Source organism: Mus pahari, chromosome X (genome assembly GCF_900095145.1).
Source record: "Mus pahari chromosome X, PAHARI_EIJ_v1.1, whole genome shotgun sequence".
NCBI classification, from domain to species: domain Eukaryota; kingdom Metazoa; phylum Chordata; class Mammalia; order Rodentia; family Muridae; genus Mus; species Mus pahari.
The window spans coordinates 123008481-123033632 of record NC_034613.1 but is presented as its reverse complement, the minus strand read 5'-3'; the positions used below and the strand labels follow the sequence as shown (position 1 = coordinate 123033632).

At 39.1% G+C, this 25152-nt stretch overlaps 1 protein-coding gene across 1 annotated transcript in view; it reads left to right on the top strand.

The window, feature by feature from the left end:
* Positions 1-25152, top strand: part of Trpc5 (transient receptor potential cation channel subfamily C member 5) — a 290726-nt gene that overhangs the window by 54871 nt on the left and 210703 nt on the right. The gene's annotated exons all lie outside the window — the stretch shown is intronic.

Sequence of the window (25152 nt, the reverse complement as noted above, 5' to 3'; positions counted from 1 at the left end):
TTTTTTTTTTTTTTTTTTTTTTTTTTTTTTTTTTTTTTTTTTTTTTTTATTTACCTTCTCATTGCATTGATCACTAGAAAAGTCTTTCCACCACTGCATAAAACTCAAACACCCATAGATATCATGTAAGCCTTGGATTTCCAAAAAGAGCAAGAAGATGACCGGGTTTCCTTTTTTAAGGCTTTCTGTAGAAAGAAGCATTGTAGCCTTTCAGAATAAGCCCTGCAGTCAGTGGCCCTGATAAAACTTAAGTGTAAAGACTGGCATTGGTAGAATGACAGAACAGAGAGTACCAAGCTCCCATTCTTTCACAGACACATTGGAAAATAAGCTGAAACTGTCAGAACGAACTCTTTTAGAAATTTGGAAAATGGTCAGAGTTATAGAACCCCAGCAATTGATGAATTAAGAAAAATACACCTTGCACATAGTTGAAAGGCTACATAGTACCTATTTGGTAGTACATATTCCTGCTCTCACTTCATCTTAGCAGTGGAGTTTGAAGGTGGCAACCTATGTTTCCTGTGTTCCCTGGGGCTCCTGATTGCAGAGAAATCAAAGCAGACTGCATAAAAAACTACTATGTAGGTCTGTTATAAACTGTCTTAGGGCATTCTGGAGGGCGAATGTCGAATACTCACCTCCATTTCACCTAACTCAGAAATCTCTCTGCATATCACAGTGGCAGACATTGTTCAAAAACACTGTAAGAGCTGGATGTGGTGACGAATGCCTTTAATCCCAGCACTCGGGAGGCAGAGGCAGGCAGATTTCTGAGTTCTAGGACAGCCAGGGCTATACAGAGAAACCCTGTCTCAAAAAACCAAACAACAACAACAACAACAACAACAACAACAACAAAAACAACAACATTGTAAGATAGCCGACAAACTTATAACAACCTTGGGCAAAATGTTATTATGGTTGGAGAAAATAATATTCAACCTTAAAAACAAAGGGATACACTAGAGAAATAATTTCTTAGGAAAGCAAAACAATCAAAATTACTCATGTATTCTGTACAGGGCACAAAGCCGTGCATATGCTTCAGACAGAATGTGTGTTCAGAAAAGACCTATGGAGACCTTAAGCTCTTACTGATGTCTTCTCTCTTCACTTCATATAAGCAACAATTGAAGGTTAAAGCAAAATTATAAAATTATACTGTAACTGTTAACAGAGAGTGCCAGAAGTGAGCCAACAGATATGTAGGTAAGAGTTTAGGAAATCTCTGTCAAAATACTGGCTGATTACAATCTAAAGGAACAGAGACTTCAGTAGCCAAACACAATTACAAGGACCACAATCTAGAAAAATAGTTGAGAAATGTCATTAAATAAGCAGACAATAAAAGTGTTCCATCATCAAAGACAGAAAATCTTATAAGGAGAAAAATATAACCCTCAAAATTATCACATTTCAATATTAATATGCATATTTCAATAATAATAAGACAAATGAAGGGATAGGAAAGTATGGCCAAATTTGGGGAGGAACAGAATCTTCTTTTACAGCTACACACTAATTTCTAGTCAATATTGTAACTTTACATTTTAATGAACTAGAATAAGAAGCACAAAGTAAACTTAAGTCAGAAAAAAGAGAATGTTTAACCAAAGATAGACAAAACTGAGACTGAAAATAATAGCATCACTGAAAGTAGAAGTGGGTTCTGGCAATATCTGCAGGTTCATAAGTAGACTAAAAAATAAATGAAAGCAGATGCAAATAACTAAAATCCTGAAAATTGAGTCATTGCCAGCAATCTTACAGGAGGTACATCAATTATAAGAGAATGTTGTAGGGCTGAGATGATGGCTCATTAGATAAAAGCTCTTACCTCACTAGTATAAGCACATAAGTTCAGACACCCAGCACTCACATAAAAGCCAGTGGCAGTCAACTCATAATCCCAGTACTTATGAAGCCTAGACATGAAATATCCAATGTATGCTGGCTAGCTAGACTAGCCAAATTGGCAAGTTCCAGGTTCAACAAGAGACTTTGCCTCAAAAATAAAGTGGAGAATTATCAAAGACACTCATCATATATACACATAGGTGCATACACCCATAGGCACTTGCTTGCACATGCACATGAACATGCATACACACACATAATCCAGACACATAAAAAGAAGCAATATTAGGAACAATTGTATGTCAAAACATTAGACAACTTAGCTGTAATGAGCACATTGCTACACTTATACAAATTGTTACAATTACTTGTAAGCTGATTTTCAATAACAGCATAAACAATAGAAAGACAACACTCACGTGAAAACTGAACAACACTCTTCTCAATGATAACTTGGTAAAGGATGAAATAAAGAAAGAAATNAAAAACTTTTTAGAGTTTAATGAAAATGAAGCCCCAACATACCCAAACTTATGGGACNCAATGAAGGCAGTCCTAAGAGGAAAACTCATAGCCCTAAGTGCCTCCAAAAAGAAACTAGAGAGAGCACATACTAGCAACCTGACAGAACAACTAGAAGCCCTAGAACTAAAGGAAGCAAAATCATACAAGAGGAGTAGATGGCAGGAAATAATCAAACTTAGGGCTGAAATCAACCAAGTGGAAACAAAAAGAACTATTCAATGAATCAACCAAACCAGGAGCTGGTTCTTTGGGAAAATCAACAAGATAGATAAACCCTTAGCCAGACTAACTAGAGGGAACAGTGACAGTATTCTAATTAACAAAATCAGAAATGAAAATGGAGACATAACAACAGATCCTGAGGAAATCCAAAACATCATCAGATCCTAATAACAAAAGGCTATACTCAACAAAACTGGAAAACCTGGATTAAATGGACAAATTCCTAGACAGATGCCAGGTACCAAAGTTAAATCAGGGTAAGATTAACAATCTAAACAGTCCCATTTCCGCTAAAGAAATAGAAGCAGTCATCAATAGTCTCCCAACCAAACAAAGCCCAAAACCAGATAGATGGGTTTAGCGCAGAGTTCTATCAGACTTTCAAAGAAGACCTAATTTCAACTCTCCTCAAAGTATTCCACAAAATAGACACAGAAGGTACTCTACCCAATTCATTCTATGAGGCCACAATTACTCTGATACCTAAACCACACAAAGACCCAACAAAGAAAGAGAACTTCAGACCAATTTCTCTTATGAATATCGATGCTAATATACTCAATAAAATCCTCACAAATGGAATCCAAGAACACATCAAAATGATCATCCATCATAACCAAGTAGGTTTCATCCCAGGGATACAGGGATGGTTTAATATAAGGAAATCCATCAATGTAATCCACTACATAAACAAACTCACAGACAAAAACCATATGATCATCTCATTAGATGCTGAGAAAGTATTTGACAAAATCCAATACCCCTTCATGATAAAAGTGTTGGAAAGATCAGGAATTCAAGGCCTCTACCTAAACACAATAAAAGCAATCTACAGCAAACCAGTAGCCAACATCAAAGTAAATGGAGACAAACTCGAAGCAATCCCACTAAAATCAGGGACTAGACAAGGCTGCCCACTTTTTCCCTACCTATTCAATATAGTACTTGAAGTCCTAGCCAGCTGCTTGTGGACGTTGTACATCGTGGTGCGGAGCCTAGTGCGCACCACGATGTACAACGTCCACAAGCAGACGATATCACTAGATATGCACTCACTGATAAGTGGATATTAGTCCAGAAACTTAGAATACCCAAGATACACTGCTTGTGGACGTTGTACATCGTGGTGCGCACTAGGCTCCGCACCACGATGTACAACGTCCACAAGCAGATTAAAAACAATGGATTTATGAAATTCTTGGGCAAATGGATGTATCTGGAGGATATCATCCTTAGTGAGGTAACCCAATCACAAAAGATATCACTAGATATGCACTCACTGATAAGTGGATATTAGTCCAGAAACTTAGAATACCCAAGATACATTTTGCAAAACACAAGAAAAGCAAGAAGGAAGACCATCGCGTCAATACTTCATTCCTCCTTAGAATAGGGAACAAAATACCCATGAAAGGATATAGGTACAGAGACAAAATTTAGAGCTAAGATGAAAGGATGGACTATACAGAGACTACCCCATCCAGGGATCCACCCCACCATCGGCCACCAAACCCAGATAATATTGGACATGCCAGCAAGATTCTGCTGAAGGGACCCTGATATAGCAGCCTGGCAAACACAGAAGTGGATGCTCACAGTCAGCTATTGGATGGAGCACAGGGCCCCCAGTGGAGGTGGTAGAGAAAGTACACAAGGAGCTGAAGGGGGGTGCAACCCTCTAGGTGGAACAACAATATGAACTAACCAGTACCCCCTGAGCTCGTGTCTCTAGCTGCATATGTAGCAGAAGATGGCGTATTAAGCCATCATTGGGAAGAGAGGCCCCTTGGTCTTGCAAACTTTATATGACCCAGCAGAGGGGAAGGCCAGGGCCAAGTAGTGGGAGTGGGTGAGTAGGGGAGCAGGGATGGGGGGGGGGTATAGGGAGCTTTCTGGATAGCATTTGAAATGTAAATAAAGAAAATATCTAATTAGAAAAAGTACAGAGCACCAACAGGTAGCTATTTCAGAAAAAAAGGAAGGAACAGAATGGGGGAAAGTATGTATTGCAATCTCAAAAATCCAATAAATTAAGTTTAAAAATAAACTACACCATCACCTTAAAAAATACCCAGAAAAGCTGATAAGTAAAGACAGCAGGTTCAGGATATAAAAATCAACACACAAAACTTAAAAAAATGTGTGTATGTGTGAATATGTGAAAGAAATTCACAGAAGTTGAAAAGCACAGACTAAATACAGCTGGAAGAAAACCAGATGTTTTGTCATTATGGATTATACTACTTAAGAATGTTAAGATACCAGTATTGACAAATGGGATCTACAGACTCAGTGCAATCCTTATCACAATTTCATTGTATATTTTACAATAGAATTGCTAGTTTTAAATTTTAATGGAACTAAGGGTCCACAAGTAGCACAAGTAACCTTAGAAAATGAGGACAGATAAATTCTGTAACATTCAGGGTGCTCTACGGCCATGGCTATGACATAAGACAGCAATTATAAAACCATCCCAGGAAAAGCAGGAGGATAAATCTCTGTGACACTGACTCCATAATAAGTTCTTAGATATTATATCCATACCATAAACAATAAAAGAAAACTTTAACTAGACTACATGAAAATTAAAGACTATGTTGATCTAAACTTGTTACCAGGAAGGTTAAAAAAAAGTTCTTTTCTTGGAAGCCTTTTTATTTTAACTTTTCATTAATAAATGCATATCATATGCTTTGGGAAGGAAGGAAGGAAGGAAGGAAGGAAGAAAGAAAGATAGGAGGAAGGTGGAAGAAGAAAATAAGGGAGGAAGGAAAACAAACTTTCTAAAAGGAGAAAATATTTGCATAACACACAAGGGTTTGGAATGCATTATATTTAAAGAAAAATAAAAGAAAACTACTGTTGGACATAGTGATCCAGGCCTGTCTGGGATACAAAGTACAAAACCACATCTCGAAATAAAGTAAAATAACAAAACTCTTGTAATTCAATAAGAAAAGTTAAGAGCTAACTTAAAATAAGGCAAAGAACTTCAATATTCAATTCCCCTCAGAAGACATATAAATGACCGTGAAAATATGTTTAACACCATAATCATTAGAAAATGAAAATTAAAACTGAAGTAAGAGTGTTCACCCCCAACAGATTGTCTTATAAATTAAAAAGAGACCATAGTAAATGTTAGGAATTTTATGGAGAAACTAAGATTCTTGTTCATTGTTGATAGTAATGCAAAATGATAAAGCTATCTCTGGAATAGGCCTGATACACACACACAGAGAGAGAGAGAGAGAGAGAGAGAGAGAGAGAGAGAGAGAGAGAGAGAGAAAGAGAGAGAGAGAGAGAGAGAACACATTGGTATTTTCCTATTCTCTCAGTCACTTTCTATTGCTTAGATAAGAGATGAGACAACATGACCATAGCAACTTTCATAAATAAATTATTTACTGTGGACTTGCTTACAATTTCAGAGTCTTAGTCCATTATCATCATGGTGGGGAGCACGATGGTATCCATGGTAGAATGGTACATGAGAAATAGCTGAGAGCTATAGGGAGAGAGAGAGAGAGAGAGAGAGAGAGAGAGAGAGAGAGAGAGANGAGAGAGAGAGAGAGAGAGAGAGAGAGAGAGAGAGAGAGAGAGAGAGAGAGATATCCTGGGCATGGTATAGGCTGTTAAAATGTCAAAGCCCACCTCCAGTGACATGCTTCCTCCAACAAGGCTACACCTACTCCAACAGGGTCATCCTTCTAATTCTTTCAAATGGTTTCACTACCTGATGACTAAGTATTCAAATATATGAATCCATGAGGGCTACTCTAGTGAGATTTCATATGATTCTCTCTATCAATGCAACAGTAAGCCACACAATCACAAGGGAAACAGCCTACTTAGGTATACTACGTTAAGACATTTTGTTTAGTAAATTAGACATATTTAGTGCATTTTCATCTAATTTTCATTCAATAATGAAACAAAGCATATTACAATTATGTCCAAGCATTATAATCTGATAAGGGTTCCCCCATATCTCCTCGCAGATCCTACCACCTCCCTACTCATCCAACTCTATGCCTTTTTTCTCTCTTCCTTTCAAAAACAAACAGATAGAAACAATACAAAGAAAAAGCACAAGAACTTGATGTTTTGGGTTAATATGCATGAAATAATTTATGAATTTCTTTATCAATTTTAGCAAAATATTGGCATAGATATGTTGACACTTGATCTTGATAATCTTATTTTATTGTTTACTTCTATGAAATTACTTTATACCTAAGCTGTTTCTTTAAAATTTACAAATAGATCAAATACTTTATTTAATATTATAAACATAATTTTGTTGCTCATTTTAAAGCAAGATATTACTTTACAGTGAAAATATTTTTTCAGTGTTTTGTACATTTATTTTGATATATCTCATCATAAATTTGGGGACATCTATACAGCAGAATAAAATAAGGAATACATGCTGTAACTTGGATAAGCCTGAAAGTATTAACATTGTTCTAGGTGAATAAAAACATATGTTTCCATTCATATGAAACATGCAGAATAGATAAATTGTATACGCAGAGGAAGAATATACTTCAGCAATTGTTAGGAGTTGGAGCTAACTGAAGTGAGAAGGGATGAAGAGAAGAGCTTAATGAATTAAGAGCTTTACTTTGTAATGATGGTAATGAAGCACTAGATAGTGCTGATGCTTATGTCTCATTCTTCCTACACTAGTGCTGCAGAATTGGCCATCTTGAAGTGGTTATGTTTGTGTTGTGTGCATTTCCCCTACATAAATTACTTCTCAAGTCTGTAAGTGCTTAATATCTGTTTGAAATGTTAATACTTCCATGCATTCCTATAAGCATAGGAAATGAGATACAACCTTCTGCAAACTGAAAAATTATCTAGCCAATTAGCAAACATGGAAATTAGCAAATAAGGTTAGGAGGAAGAGCCACAGTTAAAATGACAATAGAAACAGTGTTTCACCATAATGGCCAAGAAGCTATTCCACATATGTCACTTTGGCTAAAGGCAGAAGGGCAGAAGAGATTTACTCAGACATTGTATCCAAGGTAGGACAGGCAGAAAAGGGAAATGAACTAATTCTTCAGTTGCATGCATCAATGAGCTATGCATTTCACCCATTTGCATTCTAGAAAACAGGCTGATTGATTGGTTTGGTTTGGTTTTGCTTTGTGTTCTCTTTATAACAGTTTTATTGCTTTTTAAAATTATAATGTAATCACATCATTTCCCCATTCTCTTTCTTCCCTCCATACCTTCCTACATACATCCACTTGCTTTCTCAAATTTATGACAATGTTTTCATTGAAAATAGATTATTCTCTTCTACTATATATCCCAACCACAGTTTCCCCTTCCTCCACTCCTCCCATCTCCCCTGTCCCCTCTCCTCTACCACAAAACCACTCTCCCTCTATTCCTCTTCACAAAAAAGCAGGCCTCCAAGAAACAACTGTCAAACAGCCAAAACAAGCTACAATAAGACAACGGAAACTTTCAATGCTGGACAAGGCAACCCAATAGGAGGAAAAAGTCCCAAGAGTGGGCAAAAAGTCAGAGATACATTCACTCCTCCTGTTAGAAATTCCATAAAACATGAAGATAACAATCATAACACACAAGCACACTCACAAAGACACACAGGCAAACAGACACATACAGAGAGAGCGAGAGCGAGAGCGAGAGCGAGAGCGAGAGCGAGAGCGAGAGCGAGAGCGAGAGCGAGAGCGAGAGAGAGAGAGAGAGAGAGAGAGAGAGAGAGAGAGAGAGAGAATGAGAATCTGTTCAGACCCATACAGGCCACATGATTGCCCTTCAGTCTCTGAGTCCATATGAGCCCTGTGTAACTTAATCAGTGAGCCATGTTTTCCTGATATTTCCCCATCCCTTCTGACACCTACACTCTTTCTTCTCCCTCTTTTATGTGGTGCCTCATGCTTTGAGAGGAGAGACCTGATAGAGACCTCCAATTTAGACTGTCTTTCTTTCTTCATAATGTCTGTGTGTGTGTCTCTGAACCCACTTGAATCTCCTGCTGGAGGAATCCTCTCTGATGAAGACAGGGCACAGTACCAGTCTATGAGTATAACAGATATCATTGCAGATCATGTCATTGATTATCTTCTCTTCGCCTGGCATATTTGGTTCTACCCTAAGTCTCTAGGCTATCCAGTCTCAGACTTCTTACCATATAGGCAGTGTTGGGCATGAATTCCATCTCATGACCTGGGCCTCAAGTTAGTCCAGACATTGGTTGGCCACTCCTTCAAGTTCTGAATGTCTATTGTCCCAGCACATCTTGCAGGCAGGACAAGTTGTAGATTAAGGGTTTTGTGGCTTGGTTGATGTCTAGGCTTCTCTTTCTGTAATCTGCAGAGTACTTTTTCATGCCAAAGTAATTAGAATGTAGAAACAACATCCTCACAGCTCATTGAATATAGAGAAGATGAGCTGGTGTCTGCATGGAGCCTATTCTTTAATTGTTGAGCAATTAAACAATTAATTGTTGAACGACAATTAAAGAACACACTCATATGTGTGTATGTATTTTATGTATTCCCAAATACATAAATACAACCTATATAGTCCATACGAAGTTACAGGAAGTTTCAGAGCTGACCACTTGACATTGGATATCCAGGTGGTATGCTCATCCCTGCAGAAGACTTTTTCTCCTGCTCTCAACACTCTTTAGTTCCCTGTAGTAAGGTGCTTTGTGTTTATTTTTTCAGTCCTGATGCTAGAAGTCCCTTTTCTAAAAGCCAACAGGCAAGAGATGCTCAAAGGGCTAAAGTTTTAGTTCTAGTCTAAGGCAACACTCTAAGAACAAAGCAATTCCACAACTAAAGTCTTTAGTTGGAAATAGTCCTCTTAGTGCAGGTTCAGCCTCGGCTTTATTCAGGTATTCGATGGGTTAGATTAGTCCCACCCACATTATTAAAGATAAAGTGTTTCTTTTACTCAGTCTACCCATTCAAATGTTAATCACATCCTCAAATGGGCACATTCATAATAATGACGAACTATCTTGGTATTCTACCTAATAGCCCTGTCAAGTTGACATATAAAATTATTAATCACAGCAGTAGTAAAGACAAGTCTTATCTCTTTCTCTGGGAAGATTGGACTTTAGGTCATTTTGTACCCTCTTTCTACTCAAGCACAAATCTGCATCACTATGAAGGTAGGGTTTATTTTTATGATGATTTAAATGAGATGAACCTTGTAAAGACAGATTCCTACAGAAGTATATTTTAGAGACTGAGAAAGGATAGAATATATGAATTAAAATTACCTTTACAAATTTTCTTTTATTTGGATTGATAAAGTCTCATTTCCCAATCCCAGCCGGGTGAGGCTTCAGTCATGTTAGGAATAACAAGCATGCAAGGGAACAATGAGCTTCAGCAAAATATGAAACTACAAACGCAGATAAAAGCAGACCATACAACCAGAATACAGGAACACATTAAAGAGAGAACAAATATAGGCAGTTCTAGAAACTAGTACAATAACATAGTTTTTCAATGTAATTAGATACAATAATAGATCCAAACTTAGCAGGTAAATATAGAAAGTCTGGAATGTACAAGGTGAAGAAGCTCAAAGAAAAGAGGCTCACATGAGACTATGGAAACAAGAAGACTCATAAATCAGGCACTTTCTCCATCTCAGGCTGGGGGCCTTTTAGACTTTTTCATAGTATTCTGAGGTCTGCTCTCCATGATCTGGGCAGTTCAGAACCAACATGATTTTGAGTTCCTCACTTACTATCTTTATCAGAAAATTCTGCCAAGGACTATGAGAAACTCCCAAGAGGCTGGAGGCTGAGAACAGATTTCAGTAGCAGGTGGTAGAATTACAAAAAGAAAGGCCAAGGAGAAAGGAGACCAGAAAGAATTCTAAAGTTTCTCGATCCTGTTTGAATGAAAAACAAAATAGAGCTCACTCAATGGCCAATAACTTCTTCTTTTCTCTCCTTTTTTAATTATAATTTTTATTAGATATTTTCTTTATTTGCGTTTCAAATGTTATCCCCTTTCCTAGTTTCCCCTCCTGTTTCACTCTGCTGGAATCAGACTATATAAATGCTAACCAATACCAATGCAGAAAATAGTATGTCTTATCAGTAAAACACATAGCTGTTAATCTTACCTTTTAAAATGCTACTCACAGTAAATCCCATTGTAATTAACATGTTTCTTCTTTCCTTGAATTTGAACCAAGCTGGAAAGCCTTACCACCTTTTTTCTTTTTCTTTTTCTTTTTCTTTTTCTTTTTCTTTTTCTTTTTCTTTTTCTTTTTCTTTTTCTTTTTCTTCTTCTTCTTCTTTCTTTCTTTCTTTCTTTCTTTTCTGTGTGTGTGTGTGTGTGTGTGTGTGTGTGTGTGTGTGTACTGGCTAGTTTTGTGTCAACTTGACACAACTGGAATTATCACAGAGAAAGGAACTTCAGATGGGGAAATGCCTCCATGAGATCCAGCTGTAAGGCATTTTCTCAATTAGTGATCAAGGGGGGAGGTCCCCTTGTGGGTGGGACCATCTCTGGGCTAGTAGTCTTGGTTCTATAAGTGTGCAGGCTGAGCAAGCCAGGGGAAGAAAGCCAGTAAAGAACATCCCTCCATGGCTTCTGCATCAGCTCCTGCTTTCTGACCTGCTTGAGTTCCAGTCCTGTATCCTTTGGTGATCAACAACAGTATGGAAGTGTAAGCTGAATAAACCCTTTCCTCCCCAACTTGCTTCTTGGTCATGATGTTTTGTCCAGGAATAGAAACCCTGACTGACTAAGACAGTGGTTATAATTTCAGAAATGCTGTAAACTGCTCCTGTTCTAGCTGTGTTAGTTTTTATTTCATACTCCCACTTCATGAAAATTACAGCACAATTCACCATTTGTAATGCCAATAGAAAGTACTTATTCATTCAACATGTGGATTAAGCTCCTACTATGTACCAAGCATTGTTCTAGATACCTAAGATATAGCAGTGGGAAAGTAATACAAATTCCCCTATTGCCTGTAGTTTATGTTCTTGTGAACTTTCAGATGTGCCACCCGGAGGATCTGATAACCAGGCATTTGACCCATCCTGGCATCCGTGGAAAATAGCAGTCTTCCACTTCCAACAGAAATTTCATTCCTCTCTGTAGCCATCTCATCATGTTCCTCCTGTAGCATCTGTTGACAGTTAGAATATGTTACGGTGAATGTGAAATGACTCCCACACTTATGTATCCGATTGCCTGCTTCCCATTCTCCATAAAAGATAAAAGGGCAAAAGACTTGGGTAAAAAGAAGTCTACATATGAATTAGGGCATCCAGTTCTTACAGTATAAATATTGTCTCCTCACCCACCCATCTCTTGGACTAAAGTGTATATATCTATACATGACCATCAAGCTCCTGATTCTCTTGAAGCTAGACTTCTTAGAAACTCTCATTCAAATGCTTTGGATATTTGCTAACTACCCAATAAGTGCCACGCAGTTGGCACTCAGTGATAATCTCTCATATAATCCATCTATTTTTTTATGTTAAGTCTGTAGGTGTAAAGAGAACAGCTCTTTTTCTTTTGTAGAGGAATTTTAATTCAGCAACATGGCTACTCTGGCAAGGGATCACATCTAAAAATACGATCCAGCTGGAATCCAGACATGCCCTGGCTTACAGTATAATCTGGCTGAAATACAACCACATCCTTAGCATACACCTTTAATCTGGAACAATGAAGGTAAGGTTAGTTTGTAGAAGAAGCAGCCATGTTTGAATGTGACATCTAATTGAGGGTCAGACAAAGTGATGACTCAGAGAAAGATCTAACAGATGAGTCAGAGATAGGATATGTCTAACTCACACTAGAATAGCAGAGGAAGAGTGGATACATAAGAGCAGCAAGAGAGAAAAAAAGGGTGGTATGGTGTGGTGGGTGGTGTCTTTTAATGAGGCAGTTTTACAGATACAGGTTACAAAGAGAACAAACTAGACACAGGTGAAGACAGAATGAGCCACCGAATGAGACGGAAACAGAAGATTAGAACATATTACCAAAGTTTGTATGAGGCTAAGCAGAGCAATTCAGACAGAAGCTGAGAAAATCTGAGTTGAATCAGTCAATTCAGAAGATTAGATTGAGGCGAGGTGGTGAACGCCTTTAATCCTAGCACTCTGGAGGCAGAGGCGGGCAGATTTCTGAGTTCAAGGCCAGCCTGGTCTACAAAGTGAGTTCCAGGACAGCCAGGGCTACACAGAGAAACCCTGTCAAAAAAAAAAAAAAAAGATCAAAGGCTAGAAGCTTCCAGGGCTAGACCTACATATAGTCAGAACAGAGAGGGAAACACTCTAAGCTCAGCCTAAGCCATGTTTTCTCACAGCTTGGGTATGGCTCCCATCTCATCACTTTATCTGAGGAAATAAAGCAATGATTACACCCCTTTTCTGCGCTATGGATAGAATCTAGGGCCTTCCGTATCCTAATAAATTGCTCTACTCCTGAGTTCTATTCCAAGTGTTTGTTTTTCCTGAGATGGGGTCTAGAACTGTTGCCCAGGCTGACCTTAAACTTATAATCTTTTCCCCCTTTACCTGTGGATTCAGGCATGTACTACCAAATTTATCATTACCCTTCCTAGGTTTTGTGTTTCAAAGAAACATGTGGCAATGACTTATCCAAGATCAATAAACTAGCAAGAAATCACTTGGAATGTGCAAACTGTCCTATTGACCTCATAAATCCTGCCCTGTAGTGTCAGTTGGGGGTACTTCATTCTTTATTAGTCCATTCAAGTATGTATATTATGCATTCCAAGTATTACACGTACAATATCCTTGGTCTTACAGTATCCATACTCAATCATCTTTCCTGTTATTATTCTCATTTGCATCCTAAGAGAGAAGGAGAGGAAACTGTGTTGGTAGTAAAATGTTCATTCAATAGAGTAAGACAATCTAAATTTCTGTGCCCGTTTTGGCAATGGGAATCTCAGGTTCATGAAGTTTTGTAATATGCATAAATATAAAGACAGTGCCAAAATTCTAGACATTTGAATGAATCATTGAATTAATATTTTATGGCACAACTGGGTAGCAAAGAAAATGCTTTTGTTTGAACTTGACTACAGGAATTGAGTAGAAAGAAATGTCTTTCCTGACCATCTGGAGGCTTTTTAATATTCTGTTTCAGTTTGTTTTGTTTTCTTCTTAGTTTTTATTCCTTTCTTATTCACTTTATTTGGGGGGATAATACAATATATTCATCTTATATTGCAAATGAAGAGAACAGCCTGCATCACCAAGTCAGTTCTAAGTTATATTTAAGGATGGAGTACAAAAGCGTAACAAAAAATTGGAAAGTGGCAGGTGATTCTTTGTGACTTAGTAGAATAAATTGTCACTACCCCAGCTCCCATCAGACCTTTCTTCAAAGTTTCTAACAATAAGAGAGTAAACTGATTTTAGGCCAATTACCTCTATTTTCCTGTGACCCTGTGGTGTAGCTGGTAATAAGAAGGATAAAGATCTCAAAGGCCAGCAGTAAATGGAAGTTCTCAAGCAGCCCGAAGCATCAGACAAGTAGATAAACATCCCCCAGAAGAGTTGAAAATTGATTGCTGTCATGAGTGGGAAAAGTCAGCTTCAGTCAGGTTATTGATTATTTGATTGTTGAAAAATTATCCTTGGTGCCTGGACCCATAGGACCATGAACTATGAAAAAGTAAACATTTCAAAAAAAATAAGCTAAGCTGTTATAACAGGGATTCAAATGAGGTATCAGTACAACTCAAGAGGGAAGGAACACTGGAGGCAACTGTGCCTTTAAATTTAATGGTTGACAAAGTCAAATGTGATTGTTGCCACTCAGGCCCCAGAGATTCCATTTTTGCTTTTTCTGCCTCTGCAAAATAATACTTGCTCATCTCATCACATTGATAATGTACTGTCAGCACTAGAGAAACAAACTGTGCTTTTAAAATTCAGGTCTAAGCACATCAATCAGGTAATACACTATTGGGACCTCGGGGTGTTATATTTCCTTCTGTGTTCCTCATTGCTGACGCTCTTGAGGAAACGTGTTAAAACAAAGGGTATTTCCACACAACACACCCCTGTCCCACCTAGACTTCTAATTCCATTTTCAAAAGATCAAGACTCTAAACCTTTGTTCTCAATCAATCCTACTACTACTTGGTCCATGAGGAGAGAGATATGGTACATCTTTGCCCAAGTTTCTCCCTTCATACATAATTGTTACACAAAAACATCAGACATCTAAAACATGAGAGAATAAGCACAATTAATGATTTAAATATCAATACATTAAAATGTGTTAGATATGAGTAGAAGATAAATTCAATGTCATATATAAACAAATTTTATTAGTCTAAATCTTGAAGAATTGGAGTTTTGAGGCTCACATTTATTTCGGAGTGCAGGTAAGGAATAGAATAGATGAAAAACTTTGTTTGACAGGAGATTTTAATCTCACCATATTTCTAGCATCCATTCTACTGGTTATTCTGTGGTAGTTACTTTCTCATCACCAAATGTGTAGCAAAAGCAACTCATGGTGGTTTTTACTATAAGCTTGACACAGGCTAAAATCACCTGGAAAGAAAGTCTCAAAAAGGAATTGTCTATATTGGCTTGGATTGTGGGTATGTCTGTGGGGAGATCTTGGTTTTGTTAACTAATGTAGGAGCACCCAGTCTATTATGGGTAGCACCATTTCCTGGGTTTGAGAATGAATAAAGTAAGCTGAGTAGTGGGCATGTGTGTGTTTATTCTCTCTCTGCTCTTGATTGTGGACATGACTAGCTACTTCAAGTTCCTGCTTTGTTGACTTCCCCACAATGGTGGACAGTGATCTGTAACTCTAAGCCAAACAAGACCTTCCTTCTTTAAAGTTGCTTTTGTCAGGGTGTTTGCCACAGAAACAGTAAACAAAACTAAAATGGTTTTCAGGGTATACACGGCATGAAAGATATGGCAGCTGGAGTGGATTGTTCTGCGGTGGCAGAATATTGCACAGGCATCTTCTCACAAGGAACCAGAGAACATAGAGCTTGGGGGAGGAGCAGAGCAGAGCTTGCCTCCTCCACTCCACATGAACCACTTTCTCCCAACGAGGACTCACATTCTGAAGGTACAACCTCCCAAAACAACCATCTGGGAGCCAAACAGTCAAACACATGAGCATGTGTGAGACATTTCGCATTCAAATCATAATGTGTTCTGTCAACAGATTAGACAAAAAGAGCATAATGAGATGGCTGCAGTCACCACCCCCAGAAGGCATTTTTGCTCTCTACACCTCAATTTCCTCTTTGGAAATGGGGATGCAATTTCCTCTTTGGAAATGGGGATACACACACACACAAACACACACACACACACATGTATGTATGTATGCATGCATGTATGTATGTATGTATTATCCTTAACATGCCTTGGTTCACAGTTCCAGACTCTACAGTTTCTGGGGATGGTTTGTCTTCTGAGCTGACTCAAGGTTCCTATGCATAATTTCATTTCACTGAAAAGCAGCAAAATTCAAAATGGGACCCTGATTTCCCACATTTACTGGTGCATCCCTTCCCCCTAGGTATTTAATTCAACACCAATGTAGATATAGTTGTAAAGGTATTATGGATATAATTAAAGGCCCAGGCAAATTGACCATAAAATAGCGATAGTGTTTTGGTTAGACCCATCTAATTGCATAAATATTTTTCAAGATGGGTGATTTCTGTGACTGATAAGAAAGAAGTTAGAGAGGCATGCTTTAGCTGGCTTGAAAGAAACCAGTGGTACATGTGAAAGCTACCCTTGGGGGCCACAAGACAAGAAACAATTCAATTCCTCTAATGGCTGGGTGACCCCTAGACCTCTGATGAGAGAAAGAAAACCATCTCTGCCAATAACCTGAATGAAATCAGAAGAGGCCCGGATTCCTGCCAAGGTATACAGTCCTGGCCAGACACCTTGAGATCATGACCAGAAAATCCAAGCATATCCAAATTTATATTAGTTGAAGCCATAGACATTTTTTATGAAGCCATAAAAAAAAACTAATATAGGTTCATTTAGTCACCAAATCCTGAGTCCTGTTGGTCTCTCTCTCTTTTTTTTTCTTATCATTATTTTAATTTATTAGGATTTTCCTCTTTTGTTGCTTTCAATTTCCTTTAACTTGAGAATTATTTCCTCTGTTCACATCACTTCTCTGAATAGAAACAAAAAGAATTTACAGGTAATAAATTTTTAAGTTTTATAGCATTATATCACTTAGTCACAGCTACAACTTCCTGTCATTAAAAACACTTACTATTAAGCCTGATGACCTGGGTTTGAGTCCTAGAACTTACATGGTATGAGAGAATACAAGTTGACCTCTAAGCACAGCAGGGAGTCCTGGAGTGTGCATATACACTTTTGCACATGCAAACATACACACAAAACTGAATACATGTGATTTTTTTAAAAAAAATTAAATTAAATAATATGAATTAAATACCAAGTTACGTAGAATCCAATATGATTTCATGTATTGTTTAGCCAATTCTTGGATTCAGTACAAGTCCATATGCAAGATCAATTCTTTCATTTGGCTATAGCCAGTGAAGCATCAGTGCATGTCAGAAAACCGGGCTATCATAGTGAACAAGACATAGACAATAGCTACCCTTGTGGAATTCACAGGGGAATAAAACATGCTCTAGGCAATTGTAATGAAAAATCAAACTTGTTGTTTTCAACTTCCGATTATGTGTGCTCCAAAAGGTAATATAAACTGTATCATTTTTTTCTGTCATATTTTTTCTTTTTTATTATTATTTTCTTTATTTACATTTCAAATGCTATCCTGAAAGTTTCCTATACCTCTCCCCCCCCACCTCTGCTCCCCTACCCACCCACTCCCACTACTTGGCCCAGGCCTTGCCTTGTGCTGGGTCATATAAAGATAAACTATATCATTTAAAGGGGAGAGTGTTCGTACAGAATTCTTAATGATCTTTCCATGCTTTGTTTTGGTTGTAATAAATCTTCAACTGTGTCCTCTGATTTACAGGTATCATGCACTTCATTTTGAACTAGCCACATTTCAAGACTTAATAACCATGTACAGATTGTGGCCATGGTACTAGCTAGCAGCAGTCCAGTTGACATCGCAATGCACTGTGATGCTCTGTTATGCTAGGAGAAGTGCTGAGGGTCATGGGAACACGAGGGCACTCACATAGGGAATGGAGAAAACAAGAAACATTTAGTAAGTTTTAATCAGGTGAATAGTGGAGGAAAGGCTGTGCAGAATAAAGAAATCACCCACGCTGTAAATTGACCATACAAGACACAAAGTTTTGTATGAGCAAAGTCCAGAGGAAGGAAAGCAGAGGGTCAGAGCATGTGCAGGATTGCAGACACCATCAAGAGTATGGGTGGAAAGAAGAGGTTTGGTACCTCCTGTGGAACTGGTCTCACAGCCTGCCAATCCAAGGTGTGAGTGCTGTCTCTTGCTTACTTGAGCTCTCCCATAAGCAAATGCTCCTTGGTTTAGGAATGGTACTCTCTCAACTCCTCATCCTGCAAGAATCTTACACCTCAAACCCTGTGACTTAGCAAATTTAAATCCTCCACACTATTAGTACCAATTGTCCAAGGAAAATTCTCCTTGGAACTCAAAATAGAAGTTTTTCACAGCCATGTACACTTAATATTATTCTCACACTGGGCTCCTCAGCCTTCCACAGTAGTCTCTTTCTCCAAACAAGTAATGATAATAGTAGCATGTTTAATAACTTACAATATCCCATGCTAGGTGAGTTTCATGAATTACCACTTTATATATTTTATTCTTTGAAGTTACATAATTACGTTTTCCCTCCTCTTTAGTCCCTCTAACCCCTCACATGTACCCTTCTTGTTCTCTTTCTCTCAAAATAATGCCCTTTTTATTAGTTGTTATTATGTAAATACACATATTTATAGTCATATATATTTCTAAATGTATAAATACAATATGCTTAGTCTACACAATGTTACCTGAATATTTTTTCATGATTGACCACTTGGTATTGAATAACAAATTAGGGGGTTTTTTTGTCCCTGAAGGACATCATTTCTCTCTCCTACTTTCAGAATTTAATAATAATAATAATTTTTGTCTTAGGTTGAGGCCTTGAAAGCTTTCTTATTTCCATGTAAGCCTGTCCATTGGTGATTTCATTGTTGTTTAGGCAGCCATGTTGATGAGACATGAAGGCATGCAAGAAAGACTAGATGGCTAATAAAATATGTAAAACTAGGCATGTTTCTCCTGCATACATACACTTGTACACACACATATTGGCCTGTCTCCCAAAAGTACTTCTTTGCAAGATGTACAACATTCAATATCCCAGGATTGCATGGCTCATTTCTCACCTCTGCTCTTACCTGTGATCCTCTGGAGAGGGGAGGTTGGCTAGCATGCTGCAGGAGCTGCATTGACACTCTTCCTGAGCAAATATAATGACTAACCATTTCCTTCCAAGTTTTAACATCTCTGTCTGGTTGTCCCCAATGTCTTTCTTTTTGTAGAATAATTAAGCTTTCAAGGACTGGGAAGCATTTTTCTCAAGCTAACTGTGAGATTTAAAAACAATTCAAAACATCCTTCTGCCTGATCTGCTGCTCTCCATTAGGGCTAGCTTTGATTTGTTTTGTTCTGTTTTCTTGGAGCCTGTGATCCCTAATTTTCCCTGTGTTTTAACAATAAGCTCCTTGCTCTTCAAATGGTAGATGACAGTTCTAAGCATTGCACATGGAGATGAAAATGAAATCACCCAAGCCCTACAGACACCAGATCAAGATAAACAACATAATTATTTAACTCTTTCTTGTCCTTTCTTCTGCTTCATATTACATAGTGAAACATTTTCTCGGCTCCCTTCATCTGCTCTGCTTGTCTTTACTTGGCTTTGCAAATGGACACCTGGAAATGTCTTGCATGCATTCATGTTTCTTTGGGTAGTCCACAGTAGAGATGAGAAGGCATAAACGTTGACCTACATGAGGGTACTCAGAACCCATACGTGGCAGCTCGGTGACACTCTTTCTGTCTCATACTTCACTTTTGACAAAGTGCTACCCATCGTATCTCCTGAATGTATTTACAAATCCTATATTGCTTACAGTGTTTCAAAACGCTCATGAGAATTGGGCTTACAAAGTGACCCATCACAAGCTTTTGAGAGGAATGCTAGATGAAAAGAACAGTGTTTCCTCACTCAAGACAGTGGGTGTCCACGTGCAGAACCTTAACGCCATCATTTGTACTACCTGCCAACTCACTAGAAATCCAGAAAGAACTCAATTTCAGGAGTTGCTGTGCATCCCATGGAAAGAACTGAGATAAGAAAGAAATCCTGGGGCTAGGAAAGGCTATGTGATTCAGGTGACTGTGATTTGAGCCAACATTTCAATACCATTCCCTTACAGAATGCTTCCTACCTCTGAGTTAGGACCCTGGCTAAATGACAGGAAGAAACAATAAAAAAATGTCTTTGAAAATTTAGAGCTAAGATGAAAGGATGGACTATCCAGAGACTACCCCATTCGGGAATCCATCCCATCATCAGCCACCAAACCTAGATACTAATGCTCATGCCAGCAAGATTCTGCTGAGGGGACCCTGATATTGCAGCCTCTTGTGAGGCTATGCCAGTGCCAGGCAAACACCGAAGTGGATGCTCACAGCCAGCTATTGGATGGAACACAGGGTCCCCAATGGAGGAGCTAGAGAAAGTACCCAAGGAGCTGAAGGGGGCTGCAACCCTGTAGGTGCAACAACAATATGAACTAACCAGTACCCCCTGAGCTTGTGTCTCTAGCTGCATATGTGGCAGAAGATGGCCTAATCGGCCATCACTGGGAAGAGAGGCCCCTTGGTCTTGCAAACTTCATATGACCCAGCACAAGGGAAGGCCTGGGCCAAGTAGTGAGAGTGGGTGGGTAGGGGAGCAGGGGCGGGGGGTATAGGGAACTTTCGGGATAGCATTTGAAATGTAAATAAAGAAAATAATAATGATAAAAAGATAAATGAAAAAATGTCTTTGGTTTTATAAGTGATCTTCAATGGTAGAGGCACATAAAAATTTTAGGAAGGGGGATGTGTCGGGGGATTATCCTCTCAGGTGAAGGGGGGGAGATGAGTGAAGAATTCTGGGAGGAAAACTTGGAGGGAGAAATATTTGGGGTGTAAATAAACAAAATAACTCATTTTAAAAGAATTTCCAAGAGAGTTATAAAAATACCTACACCAAGGCTTCACACTGACACTGACTCTGTTGGTTTGACATGGGTATAAGCATATTCCTTTAAAGGAATATGACGTGGGTATAAGCATATTCCTTTAAAGGAATATGACGTGGGTATAAGCATATTCCTTTAAAGAAATATGATGTGGGTATAAACATATTCCTTTAAAGGAATATGACATGGGTATAAGCATATTCCTTTAAAGATCCCTAGGTGTTTCTAATATGCAATCTAGACTAAGAACTACTATTTTGGAAACTACAGAGTAGAATGTCATCTGAAGACCTTTACCTTTTTTTTTTATTAGCAACTAATATATGTCCTTATTTAGATCTAATGATTGCCTGAATTGGTCATGGGTAATTTGGGAGGTATTACCAACAACATACGGTAGGTGGAAAGCACTGAATACTTGGTATGTGCCAAGCTCTATGCCCTCATGCCCATGAGTAAATAGATTCACTGGGACGAGTTGCTGTGCATCCCATGGAAAGAGCTGAGATAAGATGGTTAATTCACAGGAGCATACACAGAGAAGGTGCTCACCACAATCCCTTAAGGAACATATGATGGAAAAAGGGAAGGGAGCCAATCATACAACCAGAATGGATTACATCCCAGAGAGCTTAAATAAATAAACTCACATTCTTCGCAAATTTCTTCTAAAACATTATGAAAAAGTGTAATGACATATGAGTGGATTGGAAGCTATTTTTACACTTAAAATGATGGACAAAACCAAAATACTATCTCAGGAAACCATTCTCTCTAAACATTTTGAGATAGATTGGGTAACTTTAGGGAAGATGGAGTGTGTGCACTAAGTTCAGTGAGATGCTATGTCTCACAAAATATATGATAGAGTGCAATTAAAGAAGAAGCCCAATGTGAAATTTTAGCCTACACACAGACGGTGGGGGAGAGAGGGAGAGAGAAAGAGACAGAGAGACAGAGAGAACAGGAATAGAGAGAAGGGGGAAGGATAAAGATATTAACCAATTTTAATGCCCAATGTTTTTTTTTGGATTCTAAGATGTTTTGTTTCCAAGTCTGTCCTGCAATACTGAGAAATGTTCACTGTCCCAGACAGTCTTTTTAAATATAAGGATAAATACATAAAACAAACTAATGGTGTCTTAGAATATATTCTATATATATGATCAATTTCTAGCAGGTGGAAAATTGCTCTAACTACTGTACTGCTACTACTGGTGGTAGTTTAGTCATTAATGTGTAGTTAGCAACCATCTGAAACCACCTGATCAAACACTGTACTGACCCATTTAATAATTAGTGCTTTCTGCTGTCTACATGGTGCACTGGAGTCTCTCTTCACAGGAGGAAGCAGTTTGGAGGACCTGGGAAACATTATATACAAATGACTGGAGCCAGCTGTTTATGCTTATCAGGATTACAGGCGTGGATGGACCCTTCCACAACTCTTCAACATTAGAAGCTGAAAGATATTTTTAAGAAAACATTCACCCTCTTGCCTTCTTGTTCTTGCTCTGTCCTCTTTCTCCTGCTCCCCTTCTCTCCCCAATGCCCTCCTGCCTCTCTCCACATGCAGGCCTCTACTCCTCTTCTCTCTCTCTCTCTCTCTCTCTCTCTCTCTCTCTCTCTCTCTCTCTCTCTCTCCCTCCCTCCCTCCCTCCCTCCTTGAGAAAAAAAAGAAAAAGAAAAGAAACAATTCACCAAAAAACAAAAAACCTCTCTAAATACCTGTCATGGGAAGAAATGTAAATAATGAAAAGAGCTAGGACAATGGAAGGCAGCTAGAGCCACTTTCAAAATACTGTTGCAAAAAGCTTCAGGAACTTCAGCATACCATTCATACCATTTAGCATCTCTGAGTTGTTTAAACCATCCTTGAAGAGGGGATATCACCCATCTCACAAAGTTTTGATGATTAGCTAGAAAAATACACTATAGAATAGACCTTGTGTGTGCATGGCTACACACACACACACACACACACACACACACAAGTGCTCCATCAGTGACAATGGTACTATTTTTCTAAATTGACGTTGAATGTGAAAGCCAAAAATCCTTAAGAGGTAATGAGGTTTGCACAGGGTGCCAATGAGGGCATTGCTAAGAAGCCATAGGTGCAAATACAGAATTGCACTATTTGGCTATTTTAATGATAAGCAGACCAATGTTACTTAATTCAACCTAAGATGTGAGTCAGAATTACATCTCAATCGCTGCCCCTCCTCCTGATTCTCCCCTCACAGGGATCTACCCCCATGCCCCTTTCCTTATGCTCTGAGAGGGTGGGGCCCCCTGGGTATGCCCCCATCCATGTACATCAAGTCTTTGTAGGGTTAGGCAAATCCTCTCCCGCTGAGGTCAGACAAGGCATCCCTGTCAGGGAGCAGATTCCACAGACAGGCAACAGCTTGATGGATAGCACCCACCCCAGTTGTTGGGGGGCCCACATGGAGACTGAGCTGTACATCTGCTATGTGTGTGCTAGGGGCCTCGATCCAGCCCATGCATGCCCTTTGGTTGGTGACTCAGTCTCCAAGAGATCCTATGGGTCCAGGTTTGCTGACTCTGTTGGTCTTCTTGTGGAGTCCCTATCCCCTTTAGGGCCCTCAATCATTCCCCCAACTCTTCTGTAAGAGCTTCCAATTTCCATCCAATGTTTGGCTGTTGGTATCTGGAGATATTTCAGTCAGCTGGTGGGTGGAGCCTCTCAGAGGACAGTCGTGCTATACTCCTGTCTGCAAGCATAACAGAGTATCATTAATAGTGTCAGGGATTGATGCTTGTACATGGGTTGTGTTTCATGCTGGGCCTGTTATTGGTTCACCATTCCTTCAGTCTCTATGCCGTCTATGTCCCTGTATTTCTTTTAGACAGGAAAGATTTTGGGAGGCAAGTTTTGTGATTGCGTTGGTTTCCCAGTCCCTCCACTGGGGCTCCTGCCTGGCTACAGGAGGTGGGTGGCCTCTTCAGGTTCCTTTTCCCCACTGTTCTGCATCTCGGCTAAGGTCACCCACATTGGCTCCTGGGAGCCTCCCAATTCTAGGTCTCTGGGACTTCATAGAGATTTTCCACCACCACCCCCAGCAGCTGCAGATTTCCACTCACTCCCCTGGCCTCTGGCTCTATTGTATCTCCTCATACCTGATCCTGAACCCCCATTCCCTCTCCAGCTCCTCTCCCACCCAGTTCCCTCCCTCCCTCTATATTCTATGACTATTTTATTCCCCCTTCTAAGTAAGATCCAAGTATCCTCACTTGGGCCTTCTTTCTTGTTAAACTTCTTTGGGTCTGTGGCATGTATCATGGGTATTCTGATCTTTATGGCTAATATCTACTTATCAGTGAGTACATACCATGTACGTCCTTTTGGGTTGAGATTACCTCACTCAAGCAGATATTTTCTAATTCTATCCATTTGCCTGCAAAACTTAAGATGTCCTTGTTTTTAATAACTGAATTGTATTTTGTTGTGCAAATGAACCACAGTTCCTGTATCCATCCTTCAGGTGAGGGACATCTGAGTTGTTTCCTGTTTCTGGTTATTACAAAGCTACTATGAACATAGTAGAGCACAGGCCCCGGTGGTATGGTGGAGCATCTTTTGGATATATGCCCAGGAGGGTATAGCTGGAGCTTCAGGTAGAACTGTTTCCAAATTTCTGAGAAACCACCAGACTGATTTACAGAATGGTTGTAGACGTTTGCAATCCCACCAGCAATTGAGAAGTGCTCCCTTTGTTCTACATCCTCGCCAGCAAGTTTTTATATTAGCCATTCTGATTGGTGGAAGGTCGAATCTCAGGGTCATTTTGATTTGCATTTCCCTGCTGATGAAGGATGTAAAACATTTCATTAAGTGCTTCTCGACCTTTCAAGAGTTCTCTGTTGAGAATTTTTTGTTTAACTCTTTGCCCCATTTTTTTAAATTGAGTTATTTGGTTTGCTGGGCTCTAATTTCTTTTTTATTAGATAGTTTCTTCATTTACATTTCAAATGTTGTCCCCTTTCCTAGTTTCCCCGCTAAAAAACCCCCATCCCCTCCCCCTCCCCCTGCTCCCCAACCCACCCACTACCAATTCCTGGCCCTGGCATTCCCCTGTACTGGGGCATAGAACCTTCACAGGACCAAGTGCTTCTCCTCCCACTGATGACCGACTAGGCCATCCTCTGCTACATATGCAGCTAGAGCCATGAGTCTGGGCTCTAATTTACTGATCTCTCTCTCTCTCTCTCTCTCTCTCTCTCTCTCTCTCTCTCTCTCTCTCTCT